Below are 14,388 nucleotides of genomic sequence, written 5' to 3'. Positions count from 1 at the left end.
TCCTTTTCTGAGCAGGTTAAGACCTCCCTTTTGCTTGCTTATATGCGTGTCTTTGCTGCTATGTTCATGGTGTTGAGGGCCTTTGCTTTTTTTATTGCATTTTTCGTTCTTAATTATTTTAGGATACCTATGCTCTCTCATGATTTGATTGTTATGGGGCCTTTTTTTATATTGTACACTGCTTCGGAAATTTTGTATTGAAACTGATACAAAAGCCTCGTAACAACTCCCTGCCATGTGGGAAATTAAAGTTAAGAGAGTAGGATCTAAGAATCCCCCCTCCAAATAATCAGCTGCTTGACCTTTTGAAAAGAGGATCACTCAGCCTTCGAACTGAAACGAACAGTGCGTGTTATCTCCAAAAGGAGATCGCCCACAACTAATTGCATCTCACAAGGCAACAGGGGCTGTTCTTCATGTTAATGTTTTCTTGCTATGGGGGGAAATGGCTCCTTTAACATCTGTTGTGGATTGGGGGTTTATTATTATTTTTAGAAAGCATCTCTTCATTGTAATATCCACATTGCGCTGAGCTGAATACAATAAGTTCAACTGACGTTTTAGAAATAACATTCCATTTTTTATGTATGTCAATAAATTTCTTCATTACTACTTTATAGGGTTGTTTTCCTGCTCATATATAGGTTTTAGATTTCACTCCCCCCTCTGCCCAAATCTTTCTGGTCCCAGAATCAATTTTGTGCAGCTGCATTGTATTAGCTAAACGAAGAAATATCCCTTCACCTTTTCCTCTCTCTTTGCTGGGAGAGGGAGGATTAAATCACCTTTTAGGTTTGTGTAATTATAGCTTGATGCTATGAGCACTGTCCTTTGTGTGTTTGGGAGGTCTGAGCTTTAGCTTTAGCGCAGTAGCATCCATTAATGTGCTTGCACTTCACTTGGCTACAAGTAAATTGAAGTCCAATGATACAGAAAAGGCAATGGACACATGCAGAGAGTTGGGATGTGAAACATGAAAGCAGTGGTAATGTATAGCCCTAAATGGTCTGGGTCCAGCACATGCCTCTGGGAACATAGGAAGATGCTTTTTTCTGAGTCAGACACTGGTCCATCTAGCTCAGTGTTGTCTACACTGACTGGCAGCGACTCTCAAGGGTTTCAGGTAAGGGATACTCCCAGCTCTACCTGGGAGATGTTGGGCTTTGAACCCGGGACCTTCTCCCACTGAAGCACAGCCCTTCCTCAAATCCCCAAGACTTCAAAACTGCTTGACTGAAAAATCTGTACAATAAAATTGAAGATAATAAACAATGTTAGAATCCACACTTGAAAGTAAATATATACATAAAACTATCTTTATTAAGTATATATATAGAACTATCATTATTAAAAACAAAGAAAATCAGTAAACCTTTTAACAGATAGTTCCTTCACCTGCTCTTCAAAAAGCAGGCTTTATGCTATATTTCTGTCTACTTTTGAAAATCCACCAGTTTAAAAATTGGGTTGCTATGTTATTATTCAGGAAACAAGATGGTCAAATCACTCTTTTGCTTGTAGAACCTAGGACCAAGCTTAATGTGATCAGCTGTCTTTTATGTAGTTATCCTTCAGAGCAGCTGAATGCCCCCTCCAGATGGAAATTGCCCCCCCACTCAACTGTTGGGGGAAAATAAGATACCTGTTTAACCTGTATTTCTCTCTCTCCCGTAGCTATTAAAGCTGCAAAGTTAAATGTGTCTGAGACAAAGGCAAAGATTGGCTTTGGGGGAATGAGGGAAAGAATTAACTCCCTCTCCCCCATTGCCAGTGCAAAGGGTCCTCCTCTCTGCAACTGTTATAAGTATAAATTGTTTTTAAACAAAACAAAAAAAAGCCAATTGGGTCTCTCCTACATGTCAATGTTAGCCAAGAAATGTTGCAGTTCTTTGCAGATCTCAGACCTATCCTGTACAGTGCCACAGGTCTCTTAGTCTTGGAACTACTAAATGAGTTTCAGGCAGAGACTTGTGTGCAGGTTCCCAGAAGACTGAGCCGTAATCCCTTCATCTTCTACTTTCTGTCACCCTGCAGATGACCTTAATAACGTAGCTTTAGAGAGGGTTTTTAAATATATATATCTGTATTAGCTTTATGGAATCTCTCTGTGCAGAGGCAGCATATTCTGAATACCAGATGCCAGGGACAAACAGGGGGTTGTTCACCTTTATGCCCTGCCTATGAACTCTCAGAGATGTCTGGCAAGTTGCTGGTGGAAGCAGTCCCTCTATTCTTCTTCTTATTCATCGCCCTTGGGTTTCTTTCTTGATATAGCAGCATTGTTGCACACACCCCAATCTCCAAGCAGTGAGAAACTGCGGGGATTCCAGTGCTTAACCTAGAGCAGATCCCAGGATTTGGGTCCAACAGTTATTCCCCACTTGTGAGAACCAGCACCCAATACTCAAAATGCATAATAAAACAAAAACTAACCAATAACCCCCTCCCACAAACACACTTAAAAAACCATAGGATGCTAATTCAGCCTAATAATAATAATAATAGTTGATGGAATGAGAGGGACAATGTCACACTGTATTTGACCAGGACAGGAGCCTACCCATTCCACCAAAATAGGGCTAACAACTTTTGATTTTCAACCTCCACCCACCCTGGCCTCCTTGGATTGTGGGCTGTGAGGGCAGGGACAGGCCAAGATGGAACCAGGATGGTCCAGAGGGTTTGGGGTGCCATAGGACAGATTCTGGAGCTGGCTGGCTTTTGAGATCCCAGTATCTCCCCCTCAACTCAGCACAATTTGACCAGTTCAGGCTGGTTAGCACTCCAATAACAAGGACTGACATTGTTTGAAGCAGGAGCAACAAAATGTTCAACCAATGTAAGAGAAACAAATAATCACTTTATGAGAGCGAATGGAAACAAACTGAAAATTCATAGAACAGTGGTCTCTTGATCGCTCCCATCTCTGGCCTTTCTTCATTTGTCTTGGGATCAGATATATAATAGTGTTTTCTTCCAGAAAACAGTGAGAGTTTGTGTAATTTAGAATTATGTGTAAACAGGCTAAGCATGAGAGAGACTGTGTCAAAGTGAGTGAGCATATGCCCTAGAGGAGTGTTGGACACCAGTAGGGTCAGTGTAATCTATTTTGCATGTCTTTTTTTTGCACGTGGGCTGGAGATATTGAGGGAGAACACAACTCTCTTTAAAGTTCTGTCTGCATCAACAAAACAAAACAAAAATCTGCCAATTGGGTAAGAGATTAAATAAAAGGCCATGCAGACAAATGTTAGCTGGCAACCTAATGGACAGCTCTGAGCCCAGCTGAAGAAGCTGTGTAAGGGGTGAGGGGGGAGATGTGACAGGAGAAGTAGTTGTCCTCATGTGGAGTGGAAGCACAAAAACTGGAAGCTGAGAATGTTCATGTTCAGTGTTACTTTTCTAGAAAAAGAGGTGCCAGGACTCACCATGATCGCCTCCCTTGTTTTCTTATAATGGCAATGGTGCCCACTTGAGAGGTTTGGTGAGTTCCGGCTGAAACCCCCCCTATCTTGATTATATTCATTGATCATTGTACATGTGTACTGTAGACTGTGTGCGCCCTTACACAAAATGTGTGAACAGTGTTTCCTTCTGCAGAAATAAAATGTCCAATATTGTCCTGACCTGGCAGACAGGGTGCCAAGACGAAGTTCCAAGTCCAGAAGCCAATCCATGTGGTCCAAGTAAACCAAAATAGTAGTTCAGCAGCCAATCTCAAAACCCAAGGAGAATCCCAGGTGAGGTCCCTCAACATGGGCAACTGAGCAGACATAGTACCTCAGCTCTGCTGCTACCTTATAACTGTGACTGCTGATTGCAGCATCTGGGCTTGATGAGGCAGGTGACCCTCACCTGCTCTCAGCTTGCCCCAGCTGAGGAGTCACATGCCTCCTTCCCCACCTGGCCAGCTAGTGAACCAGGCTGCAGGCCCTGACCTGCCTTTGCTTTGGGGAGTGCTCTGCCCGCTGTTCCCTATGCCTTAGGACCTGCCGTGTTCGTGGGACGGAGTCCTCTCTGGTGAGGGGTCCCGCTCCTTGGCTTCCTGTGCACTAGCCCCTCTGTCCTCCTCTGTCACCCTGTGAGTATTGTCTACAACAACCTCTCCTTCCCCATCTCCAGCTTGCTCCCATGTAACCCACTCCCAGCAGCACCCCTCACCGGGATCCTCTTCCTCCTCCCCAAAACCCTGCCTGTTCATGACAAATATACTCATTCAAGCATTTCCTTAAGTCACAAAATGTTGACTTTTGTATTCTGTCTCTGCATACGACAGAATATCAAGACGTGTGGTAGACTCGGCTTCTCCAATTCCGCAAGGACACATGCATATTTCAGAAGGGGTACCCTAAAATTTTCCTTGGAACAGTTCAGAAAGTAAATTACTGAACCTACATAATATTAAAGCACCCTCATATTTGGGAAGATTTAATATTCTGTCATTTTAAACCCATAATTTGAATTCTATCAGTAATAGAGGGGAGGTTTCATTTTATAAATACTGTTTGTTTTGAGGTTCTACATCCCTAACTCTGAGACAATGAATGCCTTGCTCTGTTTAGCCCCATCATTATCAAATCCTCATGGGGGAAACTCAGTGTTTCAAAGAAATTTCATCCATGCAGAAATGTAAGGTACTGTTATATAGTTGACCCAAGTTACATTTTTCTAAGAGTAGAGAATTCACGGAGAAGATTTTGTAACTGTAAAAGGAGGTGCATCAGATGAAGTGGACTGTATCCTAGGAGAACTTAATGGGTTAGTCTTTAAGGTGCCACAGGGCTCTTTGCCATGTTTGCTGCAACAGACACGGCTGCCCCTCTGGAAATTGTAAAAGGGGAGTGCAGCTTCATAGCAGCTTGAAAAAACATGGCTCTGTATTCCCAGTTCCACTGAGAAGCTGATAATAGTAATGGGCTGAACCACTCAAGGAATGTCAGCCACAACATCACAGAGAGGTCAGTCAGGCATACACTATGTTTTAAAAAATGCAGACAAAACAAACTCCGGTTCAACTGAGTGAAAATGTCACAGCCGAAGCATGGGTAATAAAATGTGGGCAAATACAATAGCAGCTTGGTGGGAAAAGCATTTGGAAACCCTCTGCTTGCCAGTGTTTGCCAAGATAAAGTACTGCAGACAGTTTCATTCTCTCCCAAGCAGGGGAGCTGACCTCGTATCTTATTAGGATCACATTCCTGTCCAAATGGAGTAGTAAAGAAGCACAATCCTATTAACAGCTTTCATGGTGTGTTAATGAAATGAAATACTGCTTCAGCTAATCATCACCAGCCATATATGACAAATGCTCACATGTAATCATGTCAACTTGTTAGGCTGAAAAGAAGCCAATATATATATATATAACCGTGGGATCCTAAGGCCCCACATCCTCTGAACCTGTCACTGATAGAGGCGCATTTCATAGTCTTATCCCAATAAACGTTTTTCAGCTGTGTTGTAGAGGTTAGCTCTTTGACAGTCCCCCAGAAACAATTCACAAAATCAAACTGGGGTGTTACGGAATATTGGCCAATACATACGTAGTTTTGGTACTCTCCATATTGTGGAGGGAAAGTCCTGGTTTCTCAAAAAACTCCCACGTCACGTATAGAAACTTGAATGTGAAAACGGGTGGAAGAGTAGGGGCTTTTCACATCTGCATAGATTTTATGTGTGGAGGTGTTTGAGTAATAGGAACACAGGAAAGTCCTGTTGGACTTTGTGTCCAATGTACCTCATATTGGCTACTCTGACTGGCAGTGCCTTTCCAGGTTGCCAGTCAGAGATGTGTATTTTGCACCACCTGATGCCTTAACTGGAGATGTGAGGGATTGAAGCTGGGTTGTTTTTTTTTTTTTTTTTTGCATGTACAGCATATGCTTTACAAGTAATATACAATTTACTACTATTAATTCACTACTTGTATACTGCTTGGTTTATAACTCTTGGCTCAACAACCCAGTATGCACATTGAGGGAAACTATGTTTATTATTTTGTAATTTAATTTAACAACCTCTATTAATATTGCCCCTATTATTGTTAAATAAATAACAATAATAGCCTTCTTCAGCATGCATACTGGGTTTGTGAAACCGCTTTGGGGTTATTTAACCACTTTGAGGTTTTTTACAGTCAAGCAGTATATAAATTTTATGAAATAAATAACATAAAGGACCCCCAAGTGGCTTGTGGATAAACAACAATAACAACACGGAGAAAATACAACAGAATAAAAAAAGTGCAACCAAGGAGGGCACATATAAAATTAGTAGAAAGACAAATTGAAAGCAGCATCATTATAAAATAATTATGTATTTAAAAATAAAATAAAAGCAGCCCCAGGGTTCAAAAGATTTTCCTGAGGTTTTTTTCACTGCCTTCCCAAAGGCCAGACAGGCCTCCCTCTTTTGCTCATCCTCTTCTGCTTCTAAAAGCATAGAACATGAAGTAGGGTCAGTGCTTTTGGGGGGGGTGTATGCAGGGGTACGCATATCCCTAAACATTTTGTGAATCTTAGTTTGGCCTCATTGAGGGGCAGTATTTCAATATGAATTTCATTTTACTTTTTGAAAAAAAGCACCGGAGACACTTGTGTTGCAGGTGTATGAGCGGAAATGACCAAGTGTAAAACTTACAGCCCAGTGTGGCTTACATAAAATAAAAATATTTAAATATTTACGCAATAGCATTTTTTAAAAAAAGCATTCTAGTGCAAATTTTAAAAGTGATTTTACAAACCCAAACACATTGTTAAAATGGCACGTTTCGGTGCAATTTTGCTTTCCTGCCCACACAGCTACTTGGAACATATGGGATATACACATAAAAAACAACAACACTTAACCCACCAAAGAGTGGAAAGTCAGTTACATGTCTGCATGAAGCTTACAGAAGAGTAACAATTAAAGGCCTCTGTGCGTCAGCGTCCTTGAATTAGCAGCTCTCATACGCCAGGCGGTCGCTTGCTGACCCTTAAGAGAAGCAGGGATTTTTATTTTTTTAAGACTCTTTTGGGAAAACTGTTTTTGGAGAAACTGTAAATGTAGCATTTATTGAGGATTTGCTTTAGCAATGCCCTGTACTTAAACTCCTTAAACTTCTCTTTTCTCAATGCTTTTTATGCAGCTCACGCTAAGAATGTTTTTTGTACAGTATGGGGATGTGGAATGGCATAGAGACTATATTTTCCTTTTTTTCATTTTTTACAGTAGAGTAGACAGCACTTTCAAGGCTAGAGTTTATGGAGGAAATGATGTAGTGAAAAGTTTGCTGATGCATATAGTGTATGGAACACTTGAGTGTGACATTTACAGCGGGGAGTTGAAAGAATAGCTGCCTGTGTGTAATCTCATGTAAAACTGTTGTTGCAGCCTTGTCTGGTTTCATTACCAGGAAGGAAAAGAACAGGAGAGAGGACTGGATAAATGGGATTATTATTTTCCCAGATTTTCCCCGGTCGTTACTGTTTCTATATAGTATGTCCAAATCTAACATATGAACGCTATTAAGCCAACATGGTTAAACCTGGGGAGGTCATCTGGTCCTAAATAACCATACATTCAGTTTTATGCATTCTTACTTTGGAGAAAGCCCTCTTTATCTTAGTGGGACTTAAGCATGCATAGTATCAAGCTGCATGGGCATCATACTGCAGAAAAAAAAGGCTTTTATGAGAATGCCGTTTTTTTATTCATTACAAAATGAGGGGCAAGGGTATGTATGTCCTAAATAGTCTGCTGCATGCCATTTGCCGTTTCTCGATTTGCAATCTGGCTATTTTAATATTCTTCAAATGCTAAGCTCTGGCTCCCGAGATAGCAAATGCATTCAGGATTGCAGCAGCCGCTAACGTCTCCACCCCCATCGTTCTGCCCGGACACTGAGGTCCAGCGCCGAGGGCCTTCTGGCGGTTCCCTCATTGCGAGAAGCGAAGCTACAGGGAACCAGGCAGAGGGCCTTTTCGGTGGTGGCGCCCGCCCTGTGGAATGCCCTCCCATCGGATGTCAAGGTGATGGAAAACTACCTGACATTCAGAAAACATCTTAAGGCGGCCCTATTCAGGGAAGCTTTTAATGTATGATATTTTAATGTTTTTTTTGGTTTCTGTGGAAGCCGCCCAGAGTGGCTGGGGAAACCCAGCCAGATGGGCGGGGTACAAATAATAAATTATTATTATTATTATTATTATTAACAGAACAAAAGAGAGGGAAGGGCTGGAGGAGGTACTAAAACCTCTTTAAAAAGTAAATGTTCCTGGTGCGAAAGAGGACAGGGTTCCTGCATCCTTGACAGCTGTATAGAAGTGGCAGGAACTCTGTTCTCCTTTGCATCTGGCCCAGGTTGGCTTCTCTGGACAGGCAAATCGCCCAAGCATACAATGGCCTTGCATGGAAATTCATACTTTAACATGCTATTACATGGCAGAGCTTTCTTCGGTTGTTGTTTTTCCTAATAGATCTGACAGACGTGGAGCTCATTGGTCCCTGAAATGCCAGAAAGTATGATGACATCATCCAAATAAAAGATAACAGATTGATCTAGCAAACCTCGAAATGAGTCCCAGAGGAAATGCTGGAAGGTTTATGTAGAGTTTCCCATTCCAAGGAGTATGATGCAAGGCGTGATTAAAACATGGCGTCCCAGTTGTCCCTATCACTGTAGCACACAGGTGCTAGGATGCCATCTTGTTGACAAGGTGACAAGCACCTATATTTTCTGGCCAGCTTAGTGTTCCTACACACCAAAGACCAAACTAGACGTGACAGGGCAGCTGTTAATGTGTTGACCCTTTTGTATATAAAGTAGGGTTGAGGAGGTCTATTTTTTATGTGCAAAGGGTGTATGGAAAATGAGGAGTGCCGCCTTCTCTGCCGTGTCCTACTGCACTCTGTTCCTTTAAGCAGCCCCCCTCCCAAAATCTGGCTCTAATACTGGAAGCAAGATGGGCTGGGAGAAGATTGCTTAAAGCCGTAGAGTCAGGCAAGGAGGGGGTAGGGGGTGGCTTGCACTCCTTACCCCCCAAATTCTTACTTTATGTGAAGACTGGATCCCTCTTCATCCCTGTTTTAGATGCAAACACAGAAATGTGATAAACCAGGCGAGCTAGAGCAACCCACCTGTATTTTACACTGAGTTAACTATCATTACGAACAATTGGATGACACTAGGTGTTAGATAGACATACCAAAGATACAGTGCACTTCACTTTAAAAAAAAGGAAAGCGAGCAGCTTTTGTTGCTTAATGTTGCTATATTTATGAAGAGTTACTAAAAATAATAGTGAGTGCCCTTAAAATACACTTCCTCTTTTCAGTCTAATTTTGAATGTATCCAAGAACAGCCCTTTATCCTTTGCTAAGAAAACCTTTCTGCCCCCAACCCCACCTTCTGAATTCTGAAACGGAGTCTTTGTCTATGTAATAATCTTGGAAACCTACTGGAGAATGCAAATGCTGACATAAAAATAAGCATGCAACTGTGCTGTTCTTTTAAAGATGCACACAAACACCTCAGGTTTGGAACCGCTGTTTTTGTAAAAAGTGCATCTGGGCTGTGCGTCACACGCTACTTTTGTGCCAAAGAGTCAACATTATGCATTGCAAGTGGACCTGGGTTTTATTTGCAGCAGGTCATTTTGCTGAGCCCTGAAATAATTAAGCAAGTGGTGAAGGTCTGGTGTCTATTTTTAAATGAGTAAACATTTGTGCTTTACTTTCTCTGTGTTTTTTACCTACCTGCTGTCAATGAACGTATCTAAAAATAGGGAACAGAATGGCTTAGGTTGTTCCTCTGTATTCTTTAGAAATGAATGACACTTAAGAAAGTAGCATTTTCCTTCAGCATGTTTATATCCCGCAGTCTTTTAATAGACACCCACCCTTGCTTTTCTCAGTGTAGTTTCCTTCTCTCTTAGCCAGATAAAAGATAATATCATTTTCCATTGCATTTGGATTTTCAGATGATCTCTGCTTGGCTTTACCAGGCATCTACTAAAGAAATAAAGAAAAGCCTTGTTTTCAACCCCCCTCTGCATCCCCCTCCCCGTTTTTCTTTCCATTATGTTCCAAGCAATGTGTTTGAATTGGGCACAGAGCTGATAACAGATAGGCAGATCAAAGCCTTCTGCAAGTTGATGGACCGGCTGTAAACAGAGTGAATGGGGCACAGGTGTTTTCCCACACAGATGCCATATTGAACAAAAACAGCCCTTTATGTAGTACTTGTCCTGTGAAGCGAAGCAAAATCTGAATGGAGACCATCCTACTGCGTTAATGTACATTGTCTCAAGCTTTGGCCTCTAATGGTGTGTTGATGAATGACAGGAGATGTTAGAAAGGCCATTGCTTGCAAGTTTTGGACCTAGCACAGGTGAGTCCCAATCTAATGCAAAAGGGAGATGGTTGTTTAAAAAGCGATTGCTTGCAAAATGGTCAATGCCCTTTACGCGCACCAGAGGCAGGAAAAATATCCAAAACATTACACAATATGCAAAGGAGACTTTGTGTAGTAGTGCAATGAAGAGGCTGACCTGTGGATAAGGAAGCACCCAATTCATATTTTTACCACATTCCCAATAAGTGGCCTTTGGCAGTGCATTGCGTTACAATGTCTGCCCCTCACTTGCTAAAACAATTTGCATATAGCGTTTTAAACACCCTATATACAAATGCTAATTGTTACTATGATTATTATTAGCATAATCAAATACACTGGATTGTGCAACTGTGGAACAACACAGAAAAAGAAATTTATAATTTGTAGCACAGACTAGTCTATGCAAGGAAATAATGGTTTGCATTGGAAAATGACGAATGATAACTAGTTGGATGAATGCTTATTTAAACTGTATGTGTTTTGTAAAAGCACAATACATCACAGAGGAGGTGGACAGCGTTTTTGGCCCTTGAAGTCTTATTAGATAAATTTACTGGAGAATGACAACTGATTAGCAGACATGTAATTTAAAATATATAACTATTTGCATCAACACGATGGGTGTTGGGCTAGATTTGGTGGGTGTGCTGCACTTACACTGTGGTGCAATCTGCGCTGAAGCCCTTTTCATTTGTGAGTCACAATTGTATGCAATTCCATGGAACACAGCACCGTTATCTCCCTTGTTGCATGCTACATGCAACTGTGAAGTGTAATAAAAAGTGGGAGGGTCTTAATGTGTACTGTAACATATTTCTTTATCACACAGTATGGGAAGCAGATGGTGCTTGAAGAGTCCATTTCTTTAAAAATCACCTTCATACCATGCATCTGCACACCTGTGTAGATGTAAGTCAATGGAGAGGACAGTTTCTCCATCAGCTTGCTTGCAATAAGGGGAGAGAGAAAAAGGCAGGAACCCTAGCAGAGGCGGCACATTCAGTTCTGACCCCTGAGATGTCCACCCCCAGCTCCAGCCCACCGAAGCCCCCTAAAAGCAAAGGTTTGGGAGAAGAGCTTTTGAGTTGAGCACAAACTGGGAAAGGCCGAACTGTAGCAAATATCACTGCTGCATGAAAACAGCAACTGATTTTCTAGAAAAAAAGGACTAAATGGAAAATCTTAATACAATTTTATTAAAATGAGATTTCCTTACTTATCCGGCGATCCGGTGTAATACGTTGCCTGAAGCCTCTGGGCTACCTTTGAAACATTATTGAAAACATTAAAACATACACTTTTTTTTTTTTTGCAATAATAACATTCCCTTTAATATTTCGCAGATGATAGTAGGGACATACACTTCAACGCCCTAATTCTCATACCAAACCTCCTCCCCATCCCCCACCCTCACATCACACACATTTCTAAAGATCTTCTGTGTCTTTTGTATGATGTACAACAGCTTTTTCGAGCTTGGTGCTTTCCAGATGTAGTTAGACCACAATTCTTGCCAACCCTAGCCAGAGCTGGAGCTGATCGGATTTGTAGTCCAAAAACTACAGGTTGGCCTAGGCTGCTGAACTCATGGAGTCTGCCACTGGCTATCTGCCACCAGTTTTAAAGCATCGGAGGCTGCTTAAACTTTTGTTTAAAGATATATTAGGAAAAACACAATTGCCTTATAATAGGTTATTTAACTGTTCATCTGAGTGAGGCCTGGCATTAGTGTGTTCGTTCACACGTGCTGGCATCGAACATAAGGTATAATCCCTCCTTATGCGGAGGTTTTAGCTTCAAGACGACCCTGAGGAAGGAACTTCGGACAGCTGGAGCAAGCTGCACTAAATTTGAGAATGATCACCACGTGGCAAAAGTATGCATAGTGGTCACCCAGGGAGGGACAGGTATAAGGATATTGGGGGTGGTGGTGGCTCAGAGCACCTGTTTGGTACTCGCCCTGGTAAACAGGGACAGTTGGGAGTTTGTATGATGAAGCTGCATCTATTTGAAGCCCTCGAACAGCTTTACCCACAAGAAAGCTATCCCAGCAATCTGGTTTGTGGGAACAAAATCTCTTTGGCTCCCTCTAGAGCCGAAGAGAAAGAACTGGTGAGCTCAAAGGCCCCTCTGGCTTTTTAGGCTTAAAGCTCTGTATACAAACACTTTTGCTTTTATATATCACAACAGTTTGGGGCTATTGCCCTAAATTAGAACAATTTCGGCATCCTCCTTGCATCATTGTTTAATTTGACGTGTGTGTGTGTGTGTGTGTGTGTGTTAACTGAATGGTCTTTCATAGATCTCAGCCACAGCAGTGCAGATCTCAATGGCCTTGCATCTTCTACCACCAAGAGTTCCAGGTGTCCAAACCAGCCATTTCCTCCTATGTTTCACACATTGTTGGCCGATTGGCTGGTTCTCTATGTGGAATGACAATGTGAGATCACTGGGTGCTGAAATAGATGGGGTCACTAGCCTGATACAGCAGGCTCTTTCTATGCTTTTATAGTTAGGAAGAGAGAGAGAGAAAGTGATGGAGGTTCCCTAAATATTTCCTCAGCCGTGAAACAGGCTGTGTGTCCTATCTATCTATCTATCTATCTATCTATCTATCTATCTATGCATTCTTAAATAAGATTTTATCAAGGCCTTTCACAATCAGAGCCGTAGCTAGGTGAACTTGCGCCCCTGGTAGAACTGTTCATATTGGGCCCCCTAGCCACTGACAAATTAGCTCTTCTTTCTGCATCTTCCCTTCCCCCCCGCCCCATTCAATTCACCCTCTATTTATAACTTTTTCTTATGAGGCAATAATCAATATTTTTATTTACAGACCTATTTATGGACATATTTTTAGCCGATTTTGTGCCCCCGCCCTTGCCTGCGCGCCTGGTGGGGGCCCACCTACCCCCCCAATTATTACTATTATTATGAATTAAAGTCAACCATAGTCTTCTTCCAGTCCAACATCATTAAGAAACATTCTGTCCTTATTCCCCTAAGAGCTTTTTCACTGTGATTATGTATTAAGTCATTGATCCAGAATTACTTGCTTATTGTACAGTCATTAATTCACACTCAAATCCATATCTTCCAATTCTACAGAAACACAGTGTGTTTCCTAAAGGCAGTAATATTGGGGGGCAGGGGGAGAAAGAATCAGTATATATGAGCCCCTTGAAGAGCAGGATATGAATAAATAAAACTTCTTAATTGCAGCAGAAGTGTGTTGTGTTCTTTTTTGGGGGGGAATCCCACTTTTTTTGGAATTACTAATATGTAAATAAATAAATTGAATATTACTTTACAACAAACTGGTTTGGAATGATACTTATTCGAAATTACAGAAAAAGTAAATATGAACATCTGGAGTTGGATCCAGTGGTATGGCTTAGTTGGCAGTAAGGGGAGGGAAGCATTTCTTAACAAGCCCCCCTCTATTCTGAGGCTCCCCTCCCCTTGTCGTCCTGCTAAATCTGCAAGAGCATCCCCAAACCTTCTGAAACATATTTGGGGTGGGGGGAGATGCAGAGGGGAGGGGGGATCACCCAAAAAACACTCTCCAAAAAAATCAAGGTCATGATGACTCTGTCTGGATTTTCTCCCCAAACGCTTTCTGCATCTCAGCTGCTTTTTAATTTTCTGTTAAGGGAAGGGAAAATGTAAATACACATAACAGAGAAATTGGAGAAGCAGTCATCGTTGGAGGTGAAAGAGAGTGCTTGCTACCTTATGTTTTTGGATTCCCCCAATACATCTTTCCTCAAATGAAGATCAAACCTTGCATAAAAGCAATTTCACTGGTTTTACCTGTATATTTTTAATTCATTTGTGCTTCAGTGGGTTTTCTGTTTTCATCCTTATCCCCCCCCCTCCCACAAACTCAACACCTTCCTGTTAAATAACTGAATTCATCATGATGACACTGGAAGATCCTATGACTCAAGTACAACAGAATAGCTTTTAACTTCATTGTAGGCTGTCACCGTCCTCAGAAAGATCTATTA

General features: G+C 41.6%; 1 protein-coding gene across 4 annotated transcripts in view; it reads left to right on the top strand.

Annotated features, from left to right (window-relative positions):
• TBXAS1 (thromboxane A synthase 1) overlaps nucleotides 1-14,388 on the top strand; it is a 207,933-nt gene that overhangs the window by 72,096 nt on the left and 121,449 nt on the right. The window lies entirely within an intron of this gene.

Source organism: Podarcis vaucheri (genome assembly GCF_965113315.1).
Source record: "Podarcis vaucheri genome assembly, chromosome: 10".
In the NCBI taxonomy this organism is placed as follows: Eukaryota; Metazoa; Chordata; class Lepidosauria; order Squamata; family Lacertidae; genus Podarcis; species Podarcis vaucheri.
The sequence above is the reverse complement of the archived record's forward strand: the minus strand, read 5'-3'. Positions and strand labels throughout refer to the sequence as shown.